Raw genomic sequence first — 10,750 nt, 5'->3', positions numbered from 1 at the left:
GTTTTGTGGCCAATATTTTTTTTGGGTTTATCTATTTTGCGGGAACTATATGTTTTGTCATGCTAAAAATAATCAATTTAACAACGAACGACGTGAAAAATTGCTTTAAGTAAAAGGGAATCTAATATCTCACAAGTTTGGATTGTAATTTATTCTATTAAGTGAAAATCATTAGTAAACCCTAAAGTTAATTAAAAAATGTTTATTATTAAAATTATTTTTATAAAAACCAATAAAAAATACATAGTGAGTTGTTATACTAAAAAAAGAGCACCATACTTTATAAAAAGTACAAATCCACGCATTTGCTAGCTAACAATTTATTAAAGGTAAATAGTCTAAATTATCCTTTCATGCCAAAATCTTTAGTGAACTCTACAAACTTGTCCAGATCGTCCTGATTAACAGTGGGCCTCGTGCTCTCATTCGCCCTGAGCATATCCTGCATGCACAGCACCGGTTCAATCAGCTTGTCGCAATCCACGTCTTTCCAGTTCATCTCGACCGCTCCACAATCTCCCGGGGAGCATGGGGTGAGAAGATCAACAATCTCGTTAGAATCTTTCTTCGAATTGCCCCTGACTTTTTTGAAGTGGGTCGCTCTTTGCACCTTCCTCACAGGCTCCATAAGAGCGTCCCTGACGCAAACTCCGATGTCTGCACCGGAGTATCCCTCCGTAACCTTGCCCAGATGCTTGAAGTCTTGCACTGACAAGTTGTTTTTCGTGTCTCCCACATGGAGCTTGAACATTTGAACGCGGGCATGCTGACACGGTAGCGAGATGTAGATCCTCCTCTCGAAACGCCTCCTGATGGCAGGATCAAGCATCCAGGGAAGGTTTGTTGCTCCTAACACCAACACCCCCTCATTGTCGTTGTTTACTCCCTGCATCTGGACCAGAAACTCCGTCTTGATCCTCCTTGAAGACTCGCTCTCATTGTCACCTCTTGAGCTACACAAGGAATCTAACTCATCGATGAAGATAATGGAAGGTTTTTGCTCCCTGGCCGTTTGGAAGAGGGTCTTCACCAACTTTTCGCTTTCTCCGACCCATTTCGACACTAGATCAGACGAGGAGACGCTCAGAAAAGTCGAGTTGTTCGCCTCCGTGGCGACCGCTTTCGCCAAGAACGACTTGCCGGTTCCCGGTGGTCCGTACAGCAAGATCCCCTTCCACGGCTTCCTGTTTCCGGTGAAGAGCTGCGGGAACTTCACCGGGAGGATCACCGCTTCTTTCAGGGACTCCTTGGCGTCGTGCAGCCCCGCCACGTCCGACCACTTCACGTCGGGGTTCTCGACGACGATGGCGTCGGATATCCGGCTCCTCATCTGGTTCTTCTGCTGCTCCTCGTTGGAATCGGACGGACCCACCGCGAGCCTCTTCTTCTTGTTCGACTCCTCGTCTTTGAGGTGCTGTTTCAGTGTTTCGGCCCTGCTCATGTACGTTTTCACTTTTTCCCTGACGGTTTCTCTCAAGGGGCTTTTTTTTGGTATGTTGAACTTGAGAGCGTGTAGGAATCGTTGCAAGCCTTGCTCGTAGAGATCCAGGGCTCGTTTGTAATTTTTGAGGTTCTCTTCTTCAATAGCTTTGTTTATGAGGTCTATGGCCGTGTTTAAACATTTCGACATCGACATTTTTAATGTTGCTATTGGTTTCTTTAATTGAATCTAAATTTTATATATATTAGATAAACAAAATATAAAAGTTAACTGCTTTTGAACTTTAAAATTGAAAGAAGTAGAAATTTAGAATGGCTTTGGTTGTTACCTTTAGCTTTTATTAAAATATTTTACATTTTTCTTTATACCATAAGTTACATCAAAATACTTTGACACGTACAAGTAACTTTGATGGGTAGTTGTCTAATTTGCACGAGGGGACAAAGTTGCACGAGTGCACAGAATTGCACGAAGATACTTTTGCACGAAGATTAATTTGCATGAGGGCCTAAAATTGCACGAAAACACTTTTGTACGAAGGATCACTTTTGCACGAAGACATTTTTGCAAGGGTTATTTATTTATTTTTAATTTCTGTAAAAATTTTTTTTTCTCTTTTTTAGTATCGTTGTTACCCCTAACCCTTACCCTCGGTCGGTAACTTTTTTTTAATTATTTTTTTTTAGTTAAAATTAGTTTTTTCTTTTTTTTGTTTATTTTATCACTGTTACCTCTAATCTAGGGGTGGGCAACGTTTTTCAATCAACGGGCCGGATCCAGAAAAATTAAGTCTTTGCGGGCGAGACCATTTCGAATTAGTAATTTATTGATCCAGCTTCTGGATCCAGCCTAACTATGACTTTTTAGATCTAAATCCGACTGGATACTAATTGTAAGTCGAGATCCGGATTGGTGAGATTTAAATTTTTTTTAAGTTTTGAATCCGGCCAGATTCTAATTTTAAGGATACAGTTGGTCACTTTTTTGAATCCTTCAAATTCACAAAACTTTTTCAAGTCTGACAACTTAAATGTAGATTGAGACGTGTCAGATGTTTAAATAATGTTTATAAACAGAATTGACAACTATCGTACTTAAAAAACACTTTGCTTGGGGTAATTTGGCGAAAAGAATTTCCAACTGAGTTTGAACAACACAAAATATTAGGACAAAATAATGTACTTATTAGTACACATTAGTTTATGAAGTAATTTTTTAGCATGTTTTTAAAGTCAAATTCTTACAGTTTTGTTTTGTAAAATTATTATAAAAAGTTTTATGAAAATTATATTAGTTACTTTTCTCGCAGGCCGGTCATTTTCATTTAAGGGCCGGATCCGGCCCGCGGGCCGTACGTTGCCCACCCCTACTCTAACCCTTACCCTCGGTCAGTAACTTTTTTTATCTATTTGTTTTATTTTATTTATTTTTTTTCTATTTTAATTTTCTGTATTTTTTTACTCTCGTGCAAAATTGACCCTTGGTGCAAAATCGTCTTCGTGCAATTTTGTTCCCTCGTACAAATTTAACTTTGTGCATTTTGGTTTCGTACAGTTTTCGGCAATCGTGCAATTTAGTCCCCTCGTTCAGTTAAGTAACCTTGTGCAATTTTTTCTTCGTGCAATTTAGACCTGTTCCTAACTTTGGTATGGTAAATATCACACATGAAATTTTTTTTTTTTGGCAAATATGATATGGAAAATAAATTGTTTTAAAAATAAATAAATTAAAATTAACTGCATAAGGTTAACAAAAAATTTTATCTTATTACAAAATAATTAAACTCAGAGGTATTTTATTTTGGCAGCTGTCAGGTCTGCACGAGGGGACAAAGTTGCACGAGTGCACAAAACTGCATGAAGAGACTCTTGCACGACGAAATAAAATTGCACTTAGAAACGTTTGCACGAAGACAATTTTGCACCAGTAGACAATTTTTCTCGGAGACATTTTTGCGAGGGTTGAATTATTTTCAATTTTTTAAATAATTTTTTTTATGTTTCTTAGTTTTTTTTCTGACTTTTTACTCTCGTGCAAAAATGTCTTCGTGCAATTTAGACCCCTCGTGTAATTTAATCACCTCGTGCAACTTTGTCTTCGTGCAATTTTGACCCGTTCCCAGGTTATTTATAGCTTTTATACACGTGAAAAAATGATTTTGTATAAGACACTTCAACTAAAAAAATCAGTAAACGGGCAAAACCTAATTAACATAGCTAACTTGATACACTACTTGCACTGATAAAATAATAACATTTTTCATTAAATTAAACCATCTAGGGTTTGCTACTACTGTTTTGGTATCAATTAAAATGAAAGTGTAGCCTGAGAAAAAAAGAAGTAGAAATACTAAATAAACAAAAATTTAAAAGACTTTAGTTTTATCAACTATAATCTTATATTTTATAATTATAAAACAATAGTAAAAAAATCACTACTGTTACAAAATCTAACCTCCTACTTAAAATCATTTTTAAATAAAATTTTAAGAAACTTTATTTAAACTTACCTTACCTTAACTATTTAAAATTTTATTTTATTTTCAAAACATAAACTAAACATAACTTATTTGTGAATCAATCAATTAAAAAGGATTTTTAAAAAAACTATTTTTTTTTTTTTGATGATTTTTATTGATTATCTAAACTTAATCTTTGTACAAAAACAACTATTTTTTGGGAAATTTTAACCTACAAGCTATCATTATAAAAAAAAAATCATAAGTCATGCTTTTTCAAAGTTGAAATGTTCAAAGCCAAATTAGTAAATTTCATATTAATTAAAATCAACTTTAAAGAGATTATTTTTTAATCTGCATACGTAAAAGTACTTATAGATTTAATCTAAATGTTAATAACAAAAACTTTTCCTTATATATTACCAATTTTCTCATTTTTCCAAAACTAAATAATAAACTTTGATATTTAGTTTAAAACTTAAATATTCTAGAAAACTTTCAATAAAAAACTTTTTAGGTTGGGTTTGTTGGTAAATTGTAACACAATGTTTATGTTCTGAACCTGATATACTTTTTTAAATAAAGTAATTAATTACTAATAAAAAATATCTTTTTCAGTATATTTCACTTTCTATTTTGATGGTTATTCAAATTTTGACGGACTAACTTTAGGAGTTTTGCTTTTGAAAATAAACTTTTCAGCAAACTAAAGATTTTTAAAGTTTCAATAAAACAAAATATTAAGATCAAATGCATCAATATTTGATGTATTTATTTATACCATTGTAAGTGCAAGTTTTATAATAGTTTTGTGTTTACTTTGCAAAATAAAGTTTTCTTTTTTCTCTTTAATTTTTTCAGGTTTGTACAGGCTCCAGGAAACTAGTCTAAACACGCCCTTGTTTATAGTATACCTTACTACAAAAAAAATTATAAACTTTTACAAAGTAGTTAAAGCTAGGTGTTATAAATCTTCATTAGTTAAATAGTTTATTGAATTAACAAGTTTTCACTTTTAAATATGGACACTGGACAGTTAACCTGGTAGGATAAAAATATTTTGCTCATCAAGCTACATATCAACCATTTAAAATATTTTATTTTACGTATAAAACATGTAATTTCAAACATAAAAAGTTCACTGTACATATCAATAAAACTGTTGTTAGAAAAGAATAAAACAGCTTAAAAAACCAGCCATATTTACCTGCTTTAAACAATAAAAAGAGTGTAAACATATTAAAATAACTAATTCTATTTTGTTAGCTATCATACTCTTACAACTACACATTACTAATAAAAATGTGAAAAAAAAAGAATATACATTAGATACAAAGGCTGTAGCACTCAATCTGAATTTAATAAGGGTTGGAGTAATAAGCTAAAATACTTTGTGTATTAATTTTACCATTAAACAAAATTAATAATCAAAAACTTATCAAAATTTTACCTAAAAAGTAAAAAAAATATTAACTGTATAATAAAATGTTTAGTAATAAATATATTAGAATAACTCTATTACTATACTAGTCCAGTTTCATTTGACTTAACCTGACCAGCATAACTAATAATGACCTGCCTAAATGATAAAACCAGTTATTCAAATGACCAAAAACATATGAAAGTAACTTATTTCAGCAATCAGGATTTAGTTTTAGTCAGTTAACCATAGCACAGTAATTTGATAATTTAATTTAAAGCTGAGATTTTACCAGTTAACAAATTTAATAGCAACCTTTACTTGAAGTTAATCAATATAGTTGAAAACTTTGTCACTTAAAATAATAATCATGCTTCAATTTATATTCATATTCATAATCTAATTGCCAGTTTTCTAAAACACAGCATTTCTGAACACTGAGTAAACACTTGTTTGTTTTAACTTAAAATGCTATGATTTTGTGAGAAATTTTTTTATGGAGTTCGACATCTGTGCTCAAAATTGACATGTAGCGACTACACATAAGTATAAGTAAACATTGGGCAAAGTGTAACAGGATATCAAGTTGAACTTGATTACTGTTTAGATTTGGTTAAAGTTTTGAGCTAAAAGTTCATTCAAGCGTTAAGAGAAAGCTCGCAAGGTCAAGTTTTATACTGATGCAAGTTTAATACAGTTGACAAAAGGAGAAAATAAAGTGCATACCAGAAACCCTTATGCAACATTGAGTTATGGAATGTTTTATACAAGCTGATACAACAGACAGTAGGGAGATTCTAGCCACAGCCTGCTGCAGTAAACATGATAATGAAGAATAGACATTTATATTGTTTTCTTGTGTTTTATAAAGTGTTATTTTATTAGTGTTATTTTTATAAGTATTTCTTATTTACATTCTAATTAATTACATCTTATTTTGTTTAATACATTCTTAAAGTATATTCTTGCTAGATTAAATTTTGTGTAAAGGTTTTGAACACATTTAAAGTGTTTTCTAAATTAGATGTCTTTATATATATGTTAGAGTTTGCAATTGTTCTTTATATATTTGTTAGTGTTTGCAATTGTTCTTTATACAAATTATGTTAACTCATGTCATGCTTAGTTTTATTTAAAGTAGCCCTAAGTATCATTATTTAGTATAGGTTAAGTTTATGATCTAAAGGTACCTACATCCATAAAATACAAAAGTTTTATTTTAACTTTTACTTTTTCTAATATAGTTTATTTAGTTTCTATGCATTTCTTTATTTCCATTTTGATATATAACTACAATTAATCACAACTTAAGTTTACACTGGTCATACAGTATTCAGTTTAATTAGCTAGCTAATATTAAAACCAGACCGTAACTTAAGTACACTAGTCATAAACTTCTAGGTGTTTTTTTTAACCTAACTTTAAGAAAGTGTAACTAAAAAATAAAAACTTTACAAAGAACATAAAAAAGTTTAACTCGTTTTGTTAAGGATAAAGCTTGTCCAAGTTCACTTTGTCCTGGACAAGACGTTAAAAGGTATTTGTGGTGTACCGAAAGGTTTTTTAGTGCACCAAGTTCGAGGAACAAACATTTTGAGCGCCTTTTTTGTTATCTCATTTACCTTTTAGTGCAAAATAACATCAACTGTGGATTTAAAGTAGAACAACAATTAGATAAATAATTATTCGAAACTGAAAATAAAAAATCTTGACACATTATCAAATTTTTTTTTTAATTATTTTAAAAAGTGCAAAATTTTTCAGATATACAATATCAATCCAACTTAATTACAAAGGTTTACAGTCATTAGGAGTTATTTAATATAGTCATAATATCTAATATTTTTAAGATGCTTTATGCTTTTATTATATTTAAATTTTAAGAATGACTATTTCTAACTGTTCATATGAGTTCAAACCTAAGTAAAAAAAAATAAAGCAATTACTGTAAATATAATAAAAAGAAAATTCTAATCAACTAATTGCAAAAAAATAACTGTTTTGTTTTTGTAAATCAGTATTCTAAAAAATTACTGAGTTTAATTTATCTAATCAAAGTCAAACAATCAGAGTAAAAACAAGTAAACAAACAATAAAGTTTTACTTAATGTATCTAATCAACAAAAACATAACTAGACAAAATAATTTTAAACACTTATATTATCTTTATTGATATTATTTACTATCAAGTAAACTCTTGTTACATTTTAACTTCAATTTAACGTAAATTTTTGTATAAGTTAATTTATTTTTTATTTTAAAACATTACTAATAAATGTTCTTATATATATATAAAAACTATAAATATAATAAACAATGATTTCATATTTTAAACACAGTTTCCAGAATTTTAGTATAATTTAAAACAAGCGGTTTTAAATGTTCTACTTTTTGTAAAGTTAAATCGTTAAGCGTCTGGTCTCGACGAACAAAGGTCATAAAAGTAAAAGCTTGAAAACAGCCAGATTTTATAGAGTTTCGTTTAAAAAGGCCTAGGTTCTAAAAAAGAGTTAGGGAAAATACAAAACAAAATAAAGCTTTTTTTTTCGGCAAATATAACTTTAATATCATGAATTGTATTTTGAAACCCAAAAGTTGTATATATTATTTAATAAAAAAATCTTAATAAATTTTTAAGATTTCATTGCAATATGCTACTTTTTTAAACTATAAAGATTTATTTAAAAACTTTTTGAAAAATACTTTCTACAAAACAAAAACAATGCAGTTTACTTTAAGATGAAACTTGATAATTAGGCTAATAGTGTAATTAGTTTGACACATAACAACTTATTTATTACATTTTTACAAAATATTTTTTACTTTTAGTAACGCACAGAATAAAGTATATTTTTGTCTTAGTTTTTACTAAAATAAAAACAATATTTTATTTAGCTTCCGCAACGGTTTCCGTTTAAATTGGTCGTCAAAACGAAACGAAATTGGTACGTATATGTAAGCTACTAGCATGTTGAAATGTATGAAATAAAACCATAAGCTATATAACATACATTTACGGTTATAGAGAATTTGCTTTGTTTAAAAACCTTACTTTTCAATTATAAACATCAATAATTTTATAAAAACGAAATTTAATCTTAAAACACTAACAAAATTAATCTTCTTTAAGAACTTTTTTATAGTTAAAATTGTTTTAAGTCTACAACAGGTTAGCAACTTTGTGAATCTTAGTTTTTAAATCAAACATTCTACATTTTTAAATGGGAATTAAAACTATGACTGTACATAGTTGTACTAAAACATAATATTGTATCTTTTTTATAAGGGTAAAAAGAACATAAACAAGTACCGCAAAAAAACATAATGTACGTAAATTAAACTATAAAAAATGATTGTAAATTACTAGTATGATTATAAAGTAATGTATTATAAGGTTATACTACAAAATTGTTAAAAGCTATTGTTCTAACAATAACTACTTTTTTTATTAAAGCTATCTACTGACAGCTTTGAAATATTACAAACTTTAATTCTAAAGGATTTAGTGCTTAATAACAGATCCCTATAAAATTGAATTCAACATTATTTATATTTCATAAGTTTAGTATTTTATTAAAGTACGACTTAATTAATTTTCAATGGATTTGATTTTAAGTTAAAGCTTCTAAAAATAAAAATACATACACATTTATTTAAAACTAACTGTAAAACATCAAACACACATTTTCGAAATATTATTCTTTCAAAAAAATCAAAAATACTTTTTGATGTAATAGTTTCCGCAATTACGTTACTTTTATTCTGGTTCAACTTAAAAGATTTCGCGATGAAACAAAATCTTTCTTATCAATCTAATCGCGGTAGTTTATCAATATACGTTATACACCATATCAAATCGACTGATAGTTATAAATTATCTCGTCAAGCTAGATTATTGAAAAACATGTTTGTTTTAGTCGAAAAAGTTTTTTTAAGTGTTTGAAAACGCAAAATTTATAAGTTATTTTTTATATGACTAAACCATTAACTTTAATTAAAAAGCAGTTTTTAAATTTGTATGCATATTTATTTTCTTCTATATCTTACATGTGTTTATAATGCTAGACACGTCAATTTTTTGTTGCGTTATTTTTTGTTTTAGTTTCGTAGGCATTTTTTTAAAATCTCGAAAATTTAACTTTCTATTTAAAAAAAAGTATATAGTTAAAACTTAAGTTATTAAATTACTAAAAAATATTGATCATAATATAAACAAATAAAGTTAGATTGCAAATTAATTTCCTAAATTTTATTTAAGCGCGCTAATTCGCTACAAATTATCTAAAACTTAATTTTACTAATGAAACTATCAAATAAAAATTACGTTTTTAAGTCAACGCGAATATTAGTATTCGCAAATAAAGTTAGACTCCACGTATCCCTGGTACCCGTAAAGCTCGTATCCAGGTAAATTGATCATGACGTAATCGCCGAAATCGTTGGGTTGATCCTCTGACGTCATAATAGACCCGTCCTTCTCTCTCACCCAATCCTTCCCGCTCTTTTTAACTCCCACCCAGTAGAAAGTTGTGCCCGGTTGGTCCTTAAGCAGCTCCCTGAAACAGTTTTTGGATGTTCGAAGAAAAAGTTGTAAACCTTTTGTAAGAACGAATAAATTTTTGTTTTACAAGTTTGTATAAAATAATACGATATTACGTGCGGGTAGATATATAATTTTAAGATTCTAGCTTCTAGAAACAGAAAAGTACAAAAAAAAATCTAGTTGTTGTGTGCAATAATTCTTTTAACTAGTTTCAAAAATTGAAGAGTTACATATAATAAAAAAGTAATTACTACATAAGTTATATCATTTAAAAGTTTTTTGAAAGAAACAACTACTAGTTTTCCTTAAAAAATATTTAAGACTCGTCTAAACCAAATCAATCAGACCAAAATTTTTAGCCAAAAAAATTTTTAAGAAAAAAACTAACTTTCTTCCCTAATAACTAAAAACCTAATAATTAAATGTGATAAAACAGTATTTACCACTTGTTCTATAACATTTAAAGGTTTTTTGAACAAAACAACTACTAGTTTTCCTTAAAAAACCTTTCAAAAGAAAACTCAAACAGACCAAAAACTTAAAGTCGAAATAATGATCAAGTAAAAAACCAACTTTCTTCCCTTGTAAGTGAGCAAGTTGGTATGCTGCTGCAACAGGTTTCCACCGTAAGTCTCGTTGCAGTAATCGCGTGCGTCATCCCACGTCATCAGACGGTTGACTACCACGACGTTCGGTTCTGTTGAAATGTGTGAATGTAATTTTACTTTTATTTTTTTTTAATTTAACTTTACTTATTTGTTTATAATAAAAACTATAATAATTTGAGTTCAAAGTTAACTGAATTTGAAACCAGGAGCAGTACGCGCTCTATTAACTGTTTCTCGAAATTTGTATTAGGCGTCCCCGTTTTTCAATGTTTTCGTCGTT

At 29.2% G+C, this 10,750-nt stretch overlaps 1 pseudogene; it reads right to left on the bottom strand.

Moving 5' to 3' along the window:
* Nucleotides 1–343: 343 nt before the first annotated feature.
* On the bottom strand, nt 344–1,636 carry LOC145833821 (vacuolar protein sorting-associated protein 4B pseudogene; annotated as a pseudogene).
* Nucleotides 1,637–10,750: the final 9,114 nt, after the last annotated feature.

The sequence above is a fragment of the Thalia democratica genome, chromosome 4, assembly GCF_965202585.1.
Source record: "Thalia democratica chromosome 4, ktThaDemo2.hap1.1, whole genome shotgun sequence".
Lineage (NCBI taxonomy): Eukaryota > Metazoa > Chordata > Thaliacea > Salpida > Salpidae > Thalia > Thalia democratica.
The sequence above is the reverse complement of the archived record's forward strand: the minus strand, read 5'-3'. Positions and strand labels throughout refer to the sequence as shown.